We start from the raw sequence: 21,402 nt of genomic DNA on the forward strand, positions 1-21,402 counted from the left end.
AATATTCTGGTTACAGCCATAGCATTAAACACCTGTTTTGAATTTAACTTAAAAGTAGTGTTGAAAAAGGAAGGTTTTTGTCTAACTTGTACACATGGTGAATTTACAAGTTTCCTGGAAGTATATATGCAGGTTGCCTTTGACTTAAAGCTTAGCCAGTTAAGGATTACAATAAAACCATACTGTAAAATAATTCTTGATGAATCTAAGCTTGGATATAGATGTAGGTGTGTTTTTCCTCCCTCCTCCCCCCATGAATGGATAAAGTTCTGGGTTGTGCATATGATATTTGTTTTTCCACAATAAATGTTTAAATTGCTTAGTTTATTTTCTCTTTATTGGTTGGCTCTAGTTAACCATTTGATATGAAATAATATTAGTTGCTGATAAGTTTTGTCTTGTTTCATTACTGGAAAAGTACACCACTTGCAAAATATTGTGTGAGTCATTGTACAAGCTGACCAGCTTCAGTCAGCACAGTGTCTTATCACTGCATAACTTATTTTTTATGATATTGTAGTCGATCAGTGCCTTGAATTCTCATTAGATAATAAGAAATCCATGGGCTTTGTTCATTTGTTCAAATCATTTGCACAAGTTTGACCTTAGTAATTTGTAAAGTTTCAAGTTAAAAGCTTAGTTAATGTGGTTCCTGATCAGCCAGCCACTGTCATTATTGAATGGCAATGTGGTTAATCCCCTGTTCCCTTCCCCACTCTTAAGTGCAAAACACATCACCTATAAGCATGCTCCCAAACTTAGCTGAGAACAGAGAGTGAGAATGAGGCTCAGAATCTGTTGCTTGGTTAATGTCTCTCACTATATCTAGAAAACAAGAGCTGCCTTTCTATTGCTTCATTCAAAATATCCAGTACATTCTCATTTATCCCCCCAGTTGTAAAGCAGATAGATTTTTGTTTGTGAGGGACAGTCCTATATTTTCCAAAGAGAGAGAGAGCTAAACATCCTATGTGAAAATATTAATTTAAAATATGTATCTAAACTTGATGGAACCAAGATAAGGTAATGTGACCCGCTCAAGGTCATAGATTCAACCCAAATCAGTAGGAAGCTCTGAGTTGGGTAGAAAGGGAAGTGACAGTTGTTTGACATAAGTCTCAAATTAAACAAATAGTAAATGCAGTACCAGCCTTTCATACTCCTGTATATGTTCTTTTCACATAATTGTGCTACAATGAGTGCAACTACAGTGTACATACAAGGCAAAAGGGTGCATGAAATGGATGATGGATTTTTGTGCATTTCAGAAGGGAAATAAATCCCATACATTTGTTTAAGGTTTTTTTAACACAATACTTTAGTGGTATTGTCTTTTTGCTAGATGGAAAGTGTTACATCAGTCCCTTTGTTGGGGAGTGTTATGTCAGGTCCTTTCCCAGATATCCTCTTCACAGGCTAGTAACATTATGCTGTGCTGCTCCCTGGTTGGCATTCATATTATGTTATCCAGATATCCATTCCACTTCTACTTTGTAATATTTTAAAAAAAGAAAAAACATTCTGTCCAACTCAAAACAAAGATCAGACAAGCCTTTGAACAGGTTGTCTGAGCTCTAAAATGTAGTTATGGACTAATGAAATACGGTTGTCTGGAAATGACAGACTTGGCACATCTTTGAGACCATTTTAAGGTTTGTATGGTTGAAATAACACCCTCACCCATCCCTGAAGTACAGTAGTGTATGGTTGTTCATGATGCATCTAGCCCCTGGTGACTTAATCACTGTTTTTTAGGGGTAATAGTTGAATACAAACAATAAATTACTTAAAGAATGATAGATTGTCTGGGGGATGGTTAAGTGTTCGCCTTTATAACAATTGCATTGCTTTAAGATAATGTGGTTTAAAAATCATTTTAAGTTACTCAAAATTAATAGCAGAAATGAGATATTGGATTCACAAACCAAAGCTTTATTGGTGTATGACAAGCAATGCATCTTTTTGCATTAGTACAGCAACTCTGCAGCAGATTATTTTCACAACTGATAATTTGAGTGTCATATATTTGTTATGGGTTTTCAAATAGTGAATAATGCCAAAGGTTATAGAGTTTTCATAAAGAAAATGTTTTATTTATTTTACATGGGTTTTCTGAAAAAGTATGTATGTGAATGCTTCCAGAAACCATAACAAAAAAAATACTAGTATTCCTGTTACAGAGAAACTGTGGGTGGGGGATAATGTTTTAGTAGTACTAAACAGGAAATAATTTTTAGTCATAGTGCATATTGAGGGCCAGGATAATAGGGAACTATAAGTAGACTCGCACTAAAACTTTTTTTAAAGCAATAGCAGGTTTAGAGAAACATTGTCTTATCTTTAAAACTTATACTAGGAATAAGATACTTTTACATAAAACTAGTTTGCTGGGGTTTTTTTGCCAATTTTGGATGATATGACCATGTGTTGTCATTTCTCCATACCTGTGATTTTTAGGTGCCTCCTGCCCTTTTAGGGAAATTACATTTTGTTAAAATCTGATCAGAAAAAAATCTCAGTAACTCAGTAGTATTTCATATGCTACAATAAGACTCCATGTTTGTATATTTGTTGACTCCACACTTGGACATATGATTTAAAATTTAATTTTCCTAATCAGGCAGGTAATAAGAATATTTTCCTTATTAATGTTTTTCTAGTAACTCATGATCACAAGTACTAACTTTGATACCATTTTAAATTTGGCTAAATGAATGAAATATGAAAAAGTTCAATCAGTGGGAAAGGTAACAAAATAATTAACATACTGCTATGTTGGAGGTAAGAAGTATTTTAAATAAATTTCAGTGCAAATTTGTTAGCAACATACTGTCACAGATTATATGGTTCTCTGAAACATCTATTAAAATGTTGTCCGAACAGTTTAATTATAGTGAGATGTTTCTCAAAAATATTTCATGATCTCCTTAATTAAAATTGAATTGAGCTCATTTAATTGTTATAATTATATTATTATAGGCAGTTTAAATGTCATAAAATAAAATCAACAATTGCTGTTTTTCAGTTAAAGAATAGTTATTGGATATCTTTTAAATACTGAATGATTACTGTTCAAATTTTCATCGGAAAATGACTAGTGCAATATTTAATTTTTGTCATACTTATTTCAGGATTATTTCATTTTTAAATCAGTTAAAATATTCAGTAATATAAATAGAATTTATCATAGTAATATAAAATAAAAGCTATAAAGTTATGCTTTTCCTTTTAATATTTTAGCTTTCATGAGTACTGACCTTTTTCTCTGATACTTAGGATTAATACATTTCTTATTTTATTGAAATTTAATATAGCTTATAATTAATGATAGTGTATATATACTTATTCATCCTGACTACTTTCAGAAATTATTTGACCATTGTTAAAGGGTTTGGTTGTTCTTTGCTAGGCAAGTAGTTAAAAGTTTGAAATTAGTACATATAAGTAAAGGTGTGCCTTAATATTTATGCCTAGTGGTTATACAACATTTTGGAGAAACAATGTTTCCCATTTCAGATAATCCAATTTTTGACACTTCTGACAAGTTGATGTGCCCAATAAAATATATATCCTTACATTAAAAAAACACGAAATTCTATATTTAGAAGGAGAAATAAATTCACTGCCATTCCCATGCAACATGAAGATCATATGATGATCTCTGTCTTTTGTCTATTTTATACTATTTTGGAAAATGTGGTTGATAAAAGGAAATAGGGAAGTCCAATATCACAAAAATATTTTGCCTTTTAAAAAAGTCTCAAAATACTTGAATTAAAATTCCTGGCTTGTCCGAACACTCACTCACTCATACTTTTCTAGTCCTGAAGAGATCATAATCTAAGAACCTAATGCTGCAAATGCACTCTATTCTGTTGAAATTTGAGTGTTTTCCATAAATAAAGTTACTCATATGTGTACATGTTTGCAGGATCATGTTAAGACTAGCAAGGAGCATTCAAAGGATATAAGAAATAGAAATTAAAATATATACTTAACAATTACAATTCCCAAATATTTAAATCTTAAACAAAGCTGTTGGGGAAATATGAATGGTTAAGCTTTTATAAATACTTTACATATGATGATACTTTACTGAATTAAAGGGGCCTATTTTATCAAATATCTTATACTGGTGGTATAGTTTCAAGTAATGTTTAGTTTTGATACATATATTTCTTGTCTATATGCTTATTAATAATTTGGGAGACCGAAGCTACAACTGTGATCTTTCAATAGTTATTAATGTCAAAATAATTTAAAATAATGCAGTCTCTGAACTATAGCTGGTATTAAATTTCTTGGTAGCAAAAAAGTTAACGATAGAAAACAATAGTCTCAAATATTAGTTATCTGTAAAAATCTCAACAAGGATTTAAGTGTTTTTTCTAAAAATGTATATTGCTTACCTTATAAATAACTAAGCTTTTGTTTTGTTTGAAGATAAACAAGCTGCACTTGTTTGTAGGGTCAGCATTTTACATCTGTTGATGTCTTTCTCCATTCAAACCTGTAGGTAGCACCCTTGCACCACAAAACAATCAGTCTTTGTTGAGACATTTATTTAGGTTGGGAAGTCTTTGAGTGCAGACCACCTAAATGTAGCTGGTGGTATTTGCATAATTTCCAGACTTTGATGACTGTGTACTTAAAACAGCAGCCCACAGTTTGTGTATTAAATTGTTCGGCGGTGTGATTCACGTTTTCCTCTGTAATGAATTGTTTTTTCTCTCTGGCCTGCTGGATATAGGGAATAACTGAAGAATGTGGAAGCTTGAGGCTATCATGACCTTTTGCCTAAAAAGTAATAATTTAATTTGTTGCCATTGAGATATTGATAAATCTGTGGAATTCCTCAAACATAGATAAGTAGTAACACAGGGAAGAAAATGTTATGACACTGCTTTATTTTTAACTCAATAGTCAGATAAATTTTCTGATGATTATGTATGCAGTTTTTAATCTTGCTTCTTTGTCATCTTCACTATTGACTTGAATAGGAGTTGGATCAAGCCTTTAAATTTCTTTCCAGGCTTCAGTAAGAGCTGTAAAAGTCCCCGTGAGACTGGTCCTGTGATTTGCTATACCCTGTATGGAGGTGCCTTTAGTTCTCATTGAAATCAGCACCTTACACGTTCAAGCTTTCTATCATTGCCATTGCTGATATTGTGGATAGTAGCAGTTAGTGTTTTAATAAATGCACTAATACTTCAAATCACATTTGTTCAATACTTTACAGAATATAAAAAATATAAAAATTCTAATTTTAAAATCTTCTATTGTTAGATTCACCGCAATATTATCTTCAGAGTTTGTGATAACTGTCCTGAAGAGAGCTGGTGCTACTACCCATTCCTCCATTTTCTCCATCCTTATTAAGTAGCATGCTGCTTCCCAAAATGATAGCTGCTTGTTCATTGCTGAAATCCTCTTGCATTATGCCTCTTGTTAATATATGCATCAGAGATTTAGTTATCATACTAACCAGCACTCATGGCTTGCTGGATAAAAATCTTGACCTATATTCTAGTTTTATTTTAAAAATACTGTTTAAGTTTTATAATATTATGAGGTGCCATTAAGAAAGGTGGGCTTTAATTATCGCATTAGTTTCCTTTGGTTTATTTTTTGACTAACTTATGACAGCTGTGGATGTAAAATTCATTGAAATTCACTAAGTGAGGTTAAAAAATTTTTTAAAAGCACTTATTAATATGTATTTTTATTATTCCTTTGTCAGCCTGATGCACCATGGGATATTTGAGAAGGGAACACTGCACATTTGCGAGAGCCTTGTATGAACAAGCTGTTTTCTAATCCTATTATCTGCACGTTTGTGCGTATACCAGAACATGCAAAGTCAGATGCAGGTGGGAGGGAGCTAACCTTTGACTCATTGTAGCAGCAAAAATATTTAAGACTATCAGCATGGGAGTTTTCAGCCTTCCATTGTCTCACTAGAATAGGCTGTATCTTTATCATAAAGGAAAGACGCATAGATAGCCTCTTCACGCACACTGCACCACTGTGTGCATGGATTTTTATAAAACGTGAGCCTTCTAATTTTCTAAATTGTAAAGGGAATCCAGCCACAAAAGAAACTGAGAAGAATGCTTTTTTGATTAAATCTTGTTCCTGTGTGAATGCAGTAAGGCTAACAAGAAGAGCTTACTGGGTCTTGAAGACCCTGCTTCAATTTACAGTGTCACTAGCCAAGTTAGAACTGCAGCTGGTGTTCACAGCAAATGTTCCTATCTTGACTAGTTAGACAAGGGAGTCATTTTCAACATGGTGGTCCCGAGGGGAAAGAAAGAAGCCTCCAAAGAGAGATTCTTAATGACTGAGCTCTGTCAACAGAAACACAAACTAGTGGAGAGTAGAGAGAAATAAATTTAGTGTGTGGAAAGGAGGCTTTTATATCTCTAGGTCATGAAATCTGGTGGTTTGGATTTTTTTAATGGCACTTGCTTTTCTTTTTGAAAGCTCCCCATTCATGGCATCACAATAATGCATATTTCTTTTTTTTTGTCTGCTGTTTTACATGCAAGTCATACATAGATTTTAATTTGCATAATGACAAATGGCTAAACAAGTACAGAGAAGAGGGTTTTTTTCCTTCTATATATATCGTTCTCTTAAAAACATTTCTGCTTGTCACAAGTGCAGGCAACTCTACATCTGCTTTTTATAATTGTTTTGCTGTTTGAGTTGAAGGAGGGTGCTTGTGGGAAAGCAGGTGTATTTTGACTGATCTTTTGCTAGTTTTATAGTTGCAGTTATAGTAGTTGGAAAACTGTGTCAGAGATTGCTGTGAATTGATCAGGATATGCATGTGAATGAGGATAGACACAGGTGTAAAAATGGCGCAAACGTCCTGAGAAACCTATGGCATGGTTTAAATAAATGATTGTGGGAAGCAACATTATCAGCTTGCATCTCTCTGGCAAGCCACCTGGTAGCATATCACCCAGGGAGAAGAGGACCTTATAATGTACACATGCCCCTTTTTATACTAAAGCTGTCTGGCTCCTTGTAGATCTAATCAAGTTTCCCAGTCATTAAATTGGAGGTGACAACGATGATGTGCTAATACTTGCTATTGTGATGGGCTGTAAGGTTAGAAAAACTTTTTAAAAGGAAACTGGCAAAGTAATGTCTTATGGAACGTTTAGGATGAAACTGTTACAATGCAAGTTTGTTTAAACCCTGCTTTCTTCCTCCGCAAAATAAATTTTGAAATGAAATAATATTCAAGGATTGGTCAGTATATTAACAGTCAATGGATCCTCACGATGCTTGAGCAATTACAATGTATACAACTTCAATGTTTTTTTCAGATGTTTTCAGCCATTTAAAATTTAAATTGTAGTACATTTTAAGAGTTTCATTTATTTGATGTCATTCAGGAAGTTAGATTAATCTCTTCTTCAGTAAAGAGCAAGCTCAGTCCATATGAACTAGTTCACCTGAAATCTTCCCTGGCCTACAGAGGAATATCTTCTATTATCAGGAAGGTCCACTGAGCAGAAAAACCAGTGCTTTGTCACTGTCAAGCCACAAGATCAAATTTTCAAAGGCAAACTGGAATGCAATCATAAGCTTTCAAGAATGAAAACAGACACTGGAAATCATGGCCTTCTTCTTAATGTATTTTTCTATCTGAAAGATGACATGAATAAACATCATTAATGCAGAGTATTCACTGCCATGAAGGTTTACTAGCGATGATTTGGAGTATATAGCGGAAATCTTGGAGCCTGATTTTATTCTTGCTTAGACCAGTTTTACAGTAAGATTTAGCTTTATTGAAGTTACTTGTGATTTTGCATCATTTTTAATATCAGAATCAGGCCACTTATATTTTTTCTAAAGCCTCTGGGCTGTGAAGCACTGTGAGGGGAATGCACCTAGGGCCCGCTTTAGAGTTATTTAGATGTTGCTGTGGTCAGAGTTGCAATACATAACTAATTTAGGAGACAAAATCTCCTTTTCAAAAAGTTGACTTGACCAACATTACTTCAAAAATCTGGGATTAAGCATGTTGGGAGAGGAAGTTAGTTAAACAGAAATTAAAAGGTAAAGTAACAAAAGTAAAATCTCTGCAAGCTGCATGGAAACTCTTCAAAGACACCATAATAGAGGTCCCAAATTAAAATGTATATCCCAAATTTAAAAACAGAACAAAAAAAGTGCCACCGTGCCTTAACAGCCAAGTAAAAGAAGCAGTGACAGATAAAGACATCTTTTTAAAAAAAAAAAAAAAAAAAAGAAGTCAAATCCTAGTGAGGAAAATAGAAAGGAGCATAAACTTGGTCAAATTAAGCATAAAAATAGAATAAGAAAAGCCAAAAAGGAGTTTGAAGAATAGCTAGCCAAAACCACAAAGTAATAGCAACATGTTTAAGTACATCTGAAGCAGGAAGCTGGCTAAACAACCAGTGGGGCCCTTGGATAATCAAGATGCTAAAGCAGTACTCAAAGGTGATAGTCATTTTGGAGAAACTAAATGAATTTATTTGCTTCAGTCTTCATGGATGAGGATATTGGGGAGATTCCCAGACCTGAGCCATTTTTTTAGGTGACAAATCTGAGGAATTGTCCCAGATTGAGGTGTCATTAGAGGAGGTTTTGCAACAAATTGATAAACTCAACAGTAACAAGTAACCAGGACCAGATGGGATTCACCTAAGAGTTCTGAAAGAACTCAGATGTGAAATTGGAGAACTATTAATAGTGGTTTGTAACCTATCCTTTATATCTGCTTTTGTACCTAATGACTGGAAGATAGTTAACATGACACCGCTATTGAAAAAGAGCTCTAGAGGTGATCCTGGCAATTACAGACCAGTAAGTCTAGCGTCCTTACTGGGTAAATTTGTTGAAACTTTAGTAAAGAATAAAATTCAGACACAAAGATTAACATATTTGTTGAGGGAAAATCTCCATCGTTTCTGAAAAGGGAAATGATGCCTTAATAATCTACCAGAGTTCTTTGAAGGGGTCAACAACCACATGTACATGGGGGATCCAGTGGCTACAGTATATTCAGATTTCCAGAAAGCCTTTGACTAGGTCCCTCACCAAAGGCTCTTCAGTAAAGTAAGTTCTCATGGGATAAGAGGGAAGGTCCTTTCATGGACTGAGAACTGCTTAAAAGTCAGGAAACAAAGGGTAGAAATAAATGGTAAATTTTCTGAGTGGAGAGAAGTAACTAGTGGGGTCCCTCAAGGGTCTGTCCGGGGACCCATCCTATTCAACTTACTTGTAAATGATCTATAGAAAGGGGGTAAACAGTGAGGTGGTAAAATTTGCAGATGATACCAAACTGCTCAAGATAGTTAAAACTGAAGCAGACTGTGAAGAGCTTCAAAAAGATCTCACCAAACTAAGTGACTGGGCAACATAATGGCAAATGAAATTTAAGATTGATAAGTGTAAAGTTATGCACACAGGAAAAAATAATCTGAGCTATACATACAATATGATGGGGACTAATTTAGCTACAATTACTCGAGAGAGATCTTGAAGTCATGGTGGATAGTTGTCTGAAAACATCCACTCCGTCAAAAAAGCAAATAGAATGTTAGGCTAGGACTTCAACAGGGTTCAAAAAAGAGCTAGATAGATTCGTGGAGGTTAGGTCCATCAATGGCTATTAGGATGGGTAGGAATGATGTCCCTAGCCTCTGTTTCTCTGGAGATGGGTGACAGAGGAGGGAATCACATGAGGATTACCTGTTGGGTTCCCTCCCTCTGGGGCATCTGGTATGGGCCACTGTCTGCAGACAGAATACTGGGCTAGATGGACCATTTGTCTGTCCCAATATGGCTGTTCTTATGTAAATGTTAGTTTTGCTCAACAGTGACTCTACCAACCGTTTTAGAACTACTCCAAATGGGATTTAGGTGGAGCCTGTATAAAAAGGCATTCTCTTAGAAGGAAAGTGGCAGAATTAGTGCTTGTATGTGTGTCTTTTCTCTGTCTAGGCAGCTCTCCTCTTCATATCTTGACACTTCCTAACAATAGGAATGACAACAATACATCTTCCTTCCTATATGCAAGAGACAGGCATAAGGGGTCAAGGAATTTTAAGCTGTTTTATTTTAATTGGATATAGGTGTGTGAGTGGGTACTGAGTGCTGAACATGCTCTTGCAAGAAAGATTTTGGGTGGAGGTATGGGTTTTACATTCATCTCTGAATTTGGTGAGGTTAGTGATCATTCTTACTTCATGTAGCAGTAAGTTCTGTAACCTTGATCCTGCTCTTGTAAAAATCTTGCTAAGGTCACAAGCTTTTCTTGGTTGGTTGTTTCATTTTCTAGTGGCATGAAGCTTGCTGCATGATGTCATAATCACATTTGGACCTAGCATTCTTGCCTGACCCCAGAAAAGGTAGCTTGACTTGATATCCCAATGATAATTTATTAAAAATTCTGCTAACTGTCCCTTGACAAAAGGTATTCAGCCACCTAGAAACACATTGGTGTTTCGTACCACCCCAAGATTTCCCATTAATAATTGCACATAACTCAGTGTCAGCCAATGGTCAGGGCTGTGTGTGTATTACACCCTAGTCTTCAACTGCTGGGACACAAGGTCCTGTCACAGTGGGTGGCCCAGGGGAGGCCGACAGGCGCCCTGAGAAGTTTTACGTCTGTGTCTTTGACTGCTAAGACCATGGTCCCTTTGCGATGGGCAGCCAACAGGCCGACAGACGCCCCAGAGTTTACAGGGAGAGCTTATTACACCTCAGACTTTGACAGCTAGGATACATGATCCCTTCGCAGAGGGCAGCCTAGGGAAGGCTGAGAGATGCCCCAACGGATCTGTCCTCTGGAAGCGACACGATCCAAATGCCCAGCTCTGCCTGTATCTGTCCCTTATGACCGTCTGGAGTTCTTTTAAGTTGTGCGTGGTTCTGTTACAGCAACTGAAGGAGTCAGGTTAAAGCTTAAACAGTTAGGCTACGTCTACACTGGCCTCCCTTCCAGAAAAGGGATGCTAATGTAGCACGTTGGAATAGGCAAATCCACGGGGGATTTAAATATCCCCCGTGACATTTGCTTTAACATGGCTGCTGCTTTTTTCCAGCTTGGGGAAAAGCTGGAGAAAAGCGCCAGTCTGGACGTTATTCTCCGGAAAATAAAGTCAACTTGAAAGTAGGAATAAGAAATCCTCTGGAAAAGGCTTTATTTTCCAGAGAATAACATCCAGATTGGCGCTTTTCTCCGGCTTTTCCTCAAGCCGGAAAAAAGCAGCAGCCATGTTAATGCAAATGCCACGGGGGATATTTAAATCCCCCGCAGATTTGCCTATTCCAACGTGCTACATTAGCATCCCTTTTCCGGAAAGGGGTGCCAATGTAGACAGAGCCTTACAGGTTTATTAAAGACGCTTATAAATCATAAGGTTACAATGGCTATTTCTCTATTTCTTAACTGCTAGCAAATATAGATCTGAAAAATGGTTACAAAGAAAATAAAAATAGAAAACAAATAATGGTTCCAAGTGACAGCTTCATCTTTAAAGAGCTCTAAGTCTATGTGTACACTTAAGACAAAGGACCACATCCAGGTACAATTTTTACCCCCTTCTGTGCCTCTCAACTCCAGTGTATCAGGCCACGGCTGGTCCCTCAATTCCTAGGAAAGATGTATACGAGGTGGGCGACCCCGTGGAACCTCGGGAGGCCAATTACCTAACCCTACCAGCAGATAGATGGTAGATTGACGCTCAGAGTGAGTGTGCTGCTGGACCCATCTTTTTACCCATAGGGGCCTGTATCCTCTTCCTTATCTAAGATGCCAAATTGTACTGGTCCGTCTTTGTGATGCCAGTTCTTACAAGGGAGTTTCAACTTAATTTACACTTGCAAGAGAGATAACTAAATTGTGAGTACTGGATATTCTTTACTGTGCAGGAGATTCCTCCCCCTGCAGACAGCTGTGTGATCATATCAATATAGGTGCCAGCCAAGGCAGTTCTCGCAGCCTCGAGGTCAACAATTGGCGTATCTCTGTTTACAGCCATCCAGGGTCACAGCAGCCAGCATATCTGGGCCTTCTGTCAAGGCTTCAAGGACTATGCTGATTTTACTGCTCTGTCTATGCCCTGTATGCTCCAGGCACCTAAGAGGGGCAAGCAAAATGGATGTTTCAAGGAGGGGGGGGGGGATTCCTGTCTGGCTACACTCAGTCAAAATCCTTTTTTTTTTTTCTAAACACATACTGACTCACTGTCTCCTTACAAGGAGTCCTCATTCTAACACTCCTTGTATTTATGCTCAAAAGTTAGAATCAACCCCCCAAAGTCATGCCTCCAAACAATTCTTCCGTTTTTCTCTGAATTAGTTCTTAATTTTTATTTATAATTTCCATTTGAAAAACTGTTGCTGCTAACCATATTGTTGTTGTTTTCGACATCAGAGGATTCAGTTCAAAAGAGAAAATAAGCAGAATTCCTATGATATTGTAACTATTATGCCTCTTGCATTCAGAAGCTGTTCTAGATTTGATTTTAACCAATAGGGAGGAACTGGTTAAAATTTGAAAGTGGAAGGCAGCTTGGGTGAAAGTGATGATGAAATCATAGAGTTAATGATTCTAAGGAATGGTAGAAGGGAGAATAGCAAAATGGATTTCAGGAAGGCAGGTTTTGGTTGGCTCAGAGAGCTGGTAGGCAAGATCCCATGTGAAGCAAGACTAGGGAAAAACAACTAAAGAGTTGGCACTTTTTCAAAGCTATTTTGCTGCATAGAAAAGAGAGAAAATATGGCAAAAGACCACCTCGTCTTAACTGGGAGATCTTGCATGATATAAAAATAAAAATGGAGTCATAAAAAGTGGAACCTATGACAAATTACAAATGATGAATATAAGCAAACAATATAAGTATGCAGTGGCAAAATTAGAAAGGCAAAGGCACAAAACGAGCTCAAACTAGCTACAGACATAAGGAAACAAGAAGACTTTCAGTAAATATATCAGAAGCAAGAGGAAGACCAAGGACAGGATAGGCCCATTGCTCAGTGAGGAGGGAGAAACAGAAACAGGAAACTTAGAAATAGCAAAGGTGCTTAGTGACTTGTTTGTTTCAGTCTTCACCAAGAAGTCTGATCATGAAGGAATGCCTAACATAGTGAATACTATGGGAAGGGGATAGGTTTAGAAGATAAAATAAAAAAAAAACCCATAAATTAAAAATCACTTAGAAAAGTTAGATGTCTGCAAGCCACCAGGACCTGATGAAATGCATCTTAAAAAACTCAAGGAGCTGATAGAGGAGGTATCTGAGACGAACTACCATTTTTGAAAAGTCATGGAAGATAGGAGAGATGGCTAAAGACTAGAAAAGGGCAAATATAGTGCCCATCTATAAAAAGGGAAATAAGAACAGCCCAGGAAACTACAGACCAGTCAATTTAACTTCTATGCCAGGAAAGATGATGGAACAAGTAATTAAGGAATTCATCTGCAAACACCTGGAAGATAATAAGGTGATAAGTAACAGCCAGCATGGATTTGTAAAGAACAAATCATATCAAACCAATCGGGTATCCTTCTTGGATAGAATAATGAGCCTTGTGGATAATGGAGAATCTGTGGATATAGTATACCTAGACTTTAGTAAGGCACTTGATACAGCCTCACATGATCTTCTCAATAAACTAAGCAAATACAGCATAGATGGGGCTACTATAAGGTGGGTAAATAACTGGCTGGATAACTGTTCTCAGAGAGTAGTCATTAATGGTTCACAATCCCGCTGGAAGAGCATAACAAGTGGGGTTCCGCAGGGGTCAGTTTTGGGATTGGTTCTGTTCAATATCTTCATCAATTACTTAGATATTGGCATAGAGAATACGCTTAAGTTTGCAGACGATACGAAGCTCGTAGGGGTTGCAACTGCTTTGGAGAATAGGATTGGAATTTAAAATGATCTGGACAAATTGGAGAAATGATCTGAGTTATTGGATGAAGTTTAATCAGGACAAATGCAAAGTACTTCACTTAGGAAGGAACAATCAGTTTCATACATACAGAATGGAAAGTGACTGTCTAGGAAGGAGTACTGCAGAAAGCAATCCTAGGGGTCATAGTGGACCACAAGCTAAATGAGTCAACTGTGTCGCTGTTGCAAAAAAAGCCAACATGATTCTGGGATGCATTAACAGGAATGTTTGAGCAAGACCCAAAAAGTCTTTTTTCTGATCTACTCTGCACTGATTAGGCCTCAATTGGAGTAATGTGTCCAGTTCTGGGCACCACGTTTCAAGAAAGATGTGGAGAAATTGGAGAAGGTCCAAAAAAGAGCAACAAGAATAATTAAAAGTCTAGAGACCATAACCTATGAAAGAAGACTGAAAGAACTGGGCTTGTTTAGTCTGGAAAGGAGACTACTGAGAAGGCACATGATAGCGGTTTTGAGATATTTAAAAAGCTGTCATAAGGAAGAGGGAGAAAAATTGTTCTCCTTGGCCTCAGATGATAGGACAAGAAGCAATGGGCTTAAACTGCAGCAAGGGAGGTTTAGGTTGGTCATTAGGAAAAAGTTCCTAACTGTCAGGTTGGTTAAAAACTGAAATAAGTTGCCTAGGGAGGTTGTGGAATCTCTATCTCTGGAGATATTTAAGAGCAGGTTTGACAGACAAATATCAGGGATGGTCTAGACATTACTGGGTCCTGCCATGAAGGCAGGGGACAGGACTCGATGGTCCCTTCCAGATCTAGTGTTCTATAGTTCTGTGATTCAAACCAGCATGGTTTGAAAGATAGGAGCCATATTAATTCGTGATCTCACTTGTACTCTGTTCCTGTATTATTAAAATGTGTGTGCAGCTCTACAGTAACCACAAATTTCAGGACTTTCATGATTTAAGGTTCGTGAACTGTAGTAGCCATATTGACAATACTGCTTTACCTATGATTGGCTATGTCTACACTGCAGGTTATTTTTGGAAAATGTGTGTACCTTTTTCTGGTGTGGTTTTTTTTTTTTTTTTTTTTTGGGAAGAGGCATTTTTAACATTTGGCCCATCTACATGTGGCCAAATGTGGGGAAAAACATCTTCTTCCAGAAGAACCCTTATTCCTTATAAAATGAACAATACAGGGCTTCCAAAAGAGTGTGCCTGCTTTTTTAGAAACTGATCCAAAAAAAGAACACGTTCCCTGGATTCTGTAGACTTTTTCTGGGATATCTCTGGTATTCCAGAAAAACTCTGTAGTGTAGACATAGCCTTCCTCTTTTTTTCCCATGTTTCACCTTTCCCCTGTTGCATATCTTGCTTCCTTTTCCACATTTGATTATAAGCCACCTTCTTATTTTACCCTTTGCCTTATTTAAGCCTCCCACTTTACCTTTGCTTCAGTTTTCCCTTTCATTAGAGGTAAGAGTGCTTTCCCTTTGCTTCCCCCTTTTTCTTTTCTTTCCCCATAACTGATCCCACACATTGGTAATGGAAGTGCAGATGACAATGACAGGTCATAAAGTGCCTGTCCTGTATTCTCATTCTTCTTCCTCCCTCGCTTCCCGTTGCTTCCCCCCCCCCCCCCCCCGCGCACACTTATTTTCTAAGGTAGCAGAAAAGACATTTACCACCAAAAGGGAAGGAAGGGGAAAAGTTGATGCCTAAACACCAGAGGAGGGATGTTTAAGATAACATGCCAGAGCAATCCTCACCAAATTGTCATTAAGTTTAATACCTGCACAACTGAGTGAGTGTGAGACACACACACAATGCTGGAATGGTCTTCTGAATTTGGCATTGCACTTGGGCTTAGGAGAACTGTGTTCAGTTCTTTGTGATTTAGGGCAAGTCACTTAATCTCTGTGTCAAATTTCCATCTGTAAAATATAGACAAGACAGAAGTATTATGAGAAAAATTGCTTGTAAGAAATGCTTGATTCTGATGATAGTTAAAAGCATTTTCGGAAAAGCGTGTCTAGATTGTCAGGACGCTTTTCCGCAAAAGCACTTTTTGCGGAAATGCGTCCGTGGCTAATCTAGACGCGCTTTTCCACAAAAAAGCCCCAATCGCCGTTTTCGCGATCGGGGCTTTTTTGTGGAAAACAACTCTCTGCTGTCTACACTGGCCCTTTTGTGCAAAAGTTTTTCAGAAAGACTTTTGCCCAAACGGGAGCAGCATAGTATATCCGCAAAAGCAGTGACAATCTTACATGAGATCATCAGTGCTTTTGCGGAAATTCAAGTGGACAGTGTAGACAGCTGGCAAGTTTTTCTGCAAAAGCAGATGATTTTGCAGAAAAACTTGCCAGTCTAGACACAGCCCTTTTGTAGCATTGCTAATGAGAGGGCTTCCATACTGGTAAGACTTCAACAGGACATTGGGAGTTTCTCCTTCTGCCCAATGTACTCCCATCTATTTCTCATTTTCATTTGCAGTTTCATTATTCCCAAAGCTATACTTGATTTCTTTATATTTCCAGAAGTTCTCTGCCTCAGAGAATTCATATCTTCCACCTGTTCCTTATATCTCCCCAGAACTTTATCTTCAGCTTATTCTTTGTCATTCATTCATTTTCTGTTTCTAATTCCACTCCATAAGCTACTCATTAAGTTTCTAATTCTTCAACATAATTGGGCGCAAAAAACACTTAGACATTTTGAAAATTTTACTCCCACTGACCATATGGCCAACACCAAAATCTAAAAGGACATAGCAATACTTTCTGGCCAAATGTTCAGTGGTAATGCTTCTTATCAAATTGCTCAGTAGACTGCATTTATTATGTCTTAAGTTGTCCTGCATATAAAATGTATCTGCTCTTTTTCATTTAGAAAGGAATTGGGTAAATGAGGCCTGTGCCCCCTTAACTAATAGAGCATAATGTATTTTCCCTGACGGTGGCACATGAGAATCTATTTTAGTTTCCCTGATAGTTCAAACATTCTGTTTCCCTTTCCAATCATTAATCAAATCTTATGGTGCCATTTTACTTCTAAATAACACCATCTTTCTCTTAACATTAGGGTTAATGAGAGAGATGGGGAAAATTCTTCTAGTGAGCTACTCGCGCTCACATAACCTCTTCAGTTTTTCCCATAAATTTTATATTCCTGGTGGAAAGTATCAATGTTTCACCTTACTGGACTTTGAAAATTGGCTGTCATTTGTCATGTTAGATATATGCCAAAAGCTTGCCATTTTGATGTTGGACTCCTGTGTTTTGTAGCTATGGATATGTATTGTTCTGTTAGATCCATTTCTCATTCTCCTACTGTATCCTTGCTTCCTCTAACCTCTTAAACACTTAATTTTTTTCAGATGTTTCTGAGAAGATCCCTTGATCTCACAGAATATATTTTCTGTGTTAATATGCACTTAGTGTATAAAGTAACTTTGAGCTTTTTTCTTGTAAATGAGCAGTTGTCAATAGAAAGTCTTCAGTCTCTTATTCTCTATTATCAGCACTTTCCTTAAGATATGCATAATATAACTACAGTTAAATTAATTAGCCTGGTAAATAAAACACTAAAGATACTTGAAGTCTTTTCCATGTCTCTTACAACAAGTACAGGCATTTACATATGACATGTAGCTATGAGTTGTAAATGTGTTTTCCTGCCCTTTAGTTTTGTACTGTTGTATTATTTCAATTAGATATTTTTGGTCTGATATGAAATTGCATCAATCTCTTACTCATACTCTTGCTGTTACAAATTGCTCTCATTCCTAGCAATGATGCTCGTGTGTACATCCTTTGAATCTAGAGAATTGTTAGACATTTTTATTTTTGATTGTATAGTTGGTAAGATTGCTTAGTGTACAATATGTATAATATAGATTGCTTCCTCCCTAAATCTTAAGAGGTCATTAACATTTGCAGTGGACAAAATATGAGTGGTTCTTGTTAGAAAATGTTTACAAAGTGTCAAGTCAAACTATTTTTTCATACTTTGAAGCTATAATAGGTATAAGATTCTATCCATTTGTATGGAGGGGGAGTTCAGAGAAAACAGTTAAAGTTAAGGAAAGTACTGGTCAGTTTACATCATAATAGTGTTAGAACACTGAGCTAATATCTTCTGGAAAACTAAGACAGACATCCAAAGAACCTCCACCTTTATTTCTCAGCTATTTTCCTTTTTCCTTTCACATTTGTAAAAAACCTTCTCTTCCCAAGTTTAACCAATACAAGATCTACACCAGTTCTAAGTGGAAGCCACTTCTAACAATGTTGCATATAGCTGTGTGTTAATTAGCTGAAATATATTATCCTTTGGTGTGTGGCTTAGCATTTGTGGTAACTTTTAGTGTGCACAGTTTCCTGAGGCTTTCATGTTTGTTTTCATGCATTGAGGCAAAATCTCAGTATGTCTTCAAATTATCTCCTTGGGGGTGTTTTTTCCTGAGCTAATCCTGACAATCTTCCTGCCAGCTATGCCATCAAGAATAGTAGAACAGTTCATATACAGGAACCTCAATGCTTGGGGCTGTATGCAAATTTAATGCCCAGCTCATTGCTGTTTCCTTTATACAGATGACAGCCATTTTGACAATAACTTCCACGTTTCTCTGCAGAAATCCCATTGAATTATATATATGAGTACACATATATGTTTTTGTATATGTGTTTCAATATACTGTCAGGAACATTCACACATACAAAGGTGTTTTTATAGTATTGTTACATACATTTATACAGAGATAAAATGCATATAACAATGTGTGTGTCAAGAATGCAAAAGTCAAGTAGCCCTTTATCAGAGCTGTATCTAGATCCCATGGAGACTTATCAGCTACTAAAAAATAAATAGGATTAAAAAGTGGTAAACAAAAAATTGACACTGAAAATAACTCTACAACATATGGGGATTTCTTGCCTTCGTAAGAAGCAACAGCATAGATAATGATGTTTTGTTTTCTTAAGTTAGAAGCAGTTGCAGTGAGAGCAAATGATTTTCCAGCAATTGTAAATAGTACTTTCTCCATGTATGTCACATGCTTTATAACTGACTGTACTGGGTTGTCTCACCCCCGGTCTCTCCCTGACCTGGCACCCTGGGGCTCAGGGCCTTGCTCTGCAGGCCCAGAGGCCTACTCGCAGTTCTGCAGACCCAGAGCCCAAATCACTGTCCTGCAGGCCCAGAGGCCTAGTCGTAGGTCCACGGGCCCTGAGGCTGAATCATTGTCCCCCCAGGCCCAGGGTGGGGTAGGGGCCTCCCTCTCCTCCGGACCTCAGTCCATGGCCCTGTCAGCGGTGGGCAGTTCCACCACTGGCTCAGCAGGGAGCTTTCCCTGAAACGCACTGAGCCTCCTGGGTCACTTCACATGCCCCGCCCTGGGCTTCTGCCTACCCAATGCCCCTGGCTACCATGGACCCTACCGTCATGTCCAGATCCCACATCGGTGGCTGTGTTGGTTGGTCCTACGGCAGTTGTGCATGTGGCGATGGCGGCAAGATTAGCTGCAAGGTGTGGCTGGCAAGGTGGTAGAGATCGTCTCGAGGGTGGTGCTGGTGGCAGTAGCCATGGCTCTGGCAGGAGCTCCTTCCCCTCTTAGTATGGGCCAACTGAGCTGCGCTCCAGGCTTTTATACCCAGGCTGCACTGGGAGCATGCCCAGCAGGGTCATGGGGGAGGGGCATATTCCCTCCCATAGGTGTGCTCTACTTCCCCTTGTTCAGTGTGGGGCTGGTCTGCCCCGTCACACTGACCCAAAATTTGTGATTGAATTGACTTCTCACAGGTGATGCAGTTTTGGGATGGGTAGAAAGTAGTGGAAGAGTTGCTAAATTAATTCTTCCTGCATCATGAAAACTGATACCAACATTTTAAAATGTTGGTATCTGAAGTTATGCACCCGAATAACAAGTGGCCTGACTGCCAGAGACCCTGAGCCTCTGTAGCTTCTCTTCCCCTACTCCTTCTCACAACAGTTTTTGTTTGTTTGTTTGTTTGTTTTTTGTTTCTGAGAGACAGGAACAACATAGATTGAAAAGATTTAACTCCTCTCCCCAAGTTGCAGGTAGGATTCATGAAAGTTTCTCAGACTCCCTGTAGTCAAGATTCTGACATTACTTGTTTGTGTTCCTCTAGTGCCTAGGAGCCCCAGTCATGGACCAGGACCCTTAATGTGCTGAACAAACACAGCATAAAAATGGTTCCTGCCCCAAGGATCATACAGTATAACTTGACACAGTTGTGGATGGATGGATAGGCTAGTGCAAAGAAACAGAAGCAATGTTGATCAGCATAGCAAGAATTGGTCTCAGCATACCAGCTGCCTAATCACAGCCAAGTTTTTGTAAATATCGCTGCAAAGGAGATTTTTGAGGGTGAGATTTGAAGATAATGAGGTAACCTTATGGATGCTTCCAGTGAGCTTCTACCAAATATGAGTAGCAGCACATGAAAATATTTGAGTGAGCATTTAACTGCATGGGAGGCTGGCATTTATAGAATCATAGGACTAAAAGGGATCTTGAGTGGTCATCAATTCCAGTCCCCTGCATTCATGGCTAAGTTTTATTCTAGACCATCCCTGGCAGGTGTTTGGAGAGTTTTTAGAGCAACTTAAACAATGATGGAGATTCCACAAGCCTCTCTAAGCAATTACAGTGCTTAACTACCCTGCCAGGAAGTTTTTTCTATTGTCCAACCCTACCCTTGAGGCAATTTAAGACCACTGCTTTTTGTTCTATTGTCAGATTAAAGCAACCAATTTTTCCTCTATCGTCCTTGTAACATTTTATGTATTGAAAAATGTTTTGTCCCTGTCCTCCTTTTCTTCTCCAGACTTAAAAAAAAATCCAGCTTTTTCAGTTTGCCATCATAGGTCGTGTTTTCTAGACCATCTGTCATTTTAGTTGCTCTTCTCTGGACTTTCTCCAATTTCTCAATGTCTGTCGTGAAATATGGTGCCTAGAACTGGACATAATACTCCAATCGGAGTCTAATTAGAATGGAGTAAATGGTTGAATTATTACTTTTATCTTGTATTGCGGGGGTGGCCAGCCAGTTAGACGAAGAACCAAAATAGCGGTGGATAGAGTGCAAAGAGCCATGTATTATATATTTATTTTTATCTATCTATATATAGAAAGGTAGATAGAAAATGTAGTGATAAAAATAACATTACAGGACATTTCGGACAAAAAACAATAAAAAAAGTCTCTAATCACTTAAAAAATTCATGGCTAGTCCATAGATCTTCAGAGAACTTGACAACAAATAAACATCAAATAAAAAAAAAAACCCTTTAAAATACAGTAATATTCTTACCCTAAAATAAAAAGCATCCCACCATGTATTTTAAATTTAACACTTTTCCCTTATATTTTCTGAGCTTTTTTTAATTAAAACTGAACTGAGATTTAAATTAGCACATTTTGAAGTGCCAGTCCCAGACTGCAAATACGAGAGGTTAAAAAACAAG

At 37.7% G+C, this 21,402-nt stretch overlaps 1 protein-coding gene and 1 long non-coding RNA gene across 5 annotated transcripts in view; one reads left to right on the forward strand and one right to left on the reverse strand.

Moving 5' to 3' along the window:
* Window positions 1-21,402, forward strand: part of MCTP1 (multiple C2 and transmembrane domain containing 1) — a 390,864-nt gene that overhangs the window by 264,429 nt on the left and 105,033 nt on the right. The gene's annotated exons all lie outside the window — the stretch shown is intronic.
* LOC142829904 (uncharacterized) lies at window positions 15,685-19,537 on the reverse strand. The gene is made up of 2 exons (XR_012904812.1): window positions 19,353-19,537; window positions 15,685-15,848 (listed from the first exon to the last, which is right to left on the reverse strand). It is a non-coding gene; the product is annotated as an uncharacterized LOC142829904 (long non-coding RNA).

The sequence above is a fragment of the Pelodiscus sinensis genome, chromosome 6 (genome assembly GCF_049634645.1).
Source record: "Pelodiscus sinensis isolate JC-2024 chromosome 6, ASM4963464v1, whole genome shotgun sequence".
Classification (NCBI taxonomy): Eukaryota; Metazoa; Chordata; order Testudines; family Trionychidae; genus Pelodiscus; species Pelodiscus sinensis.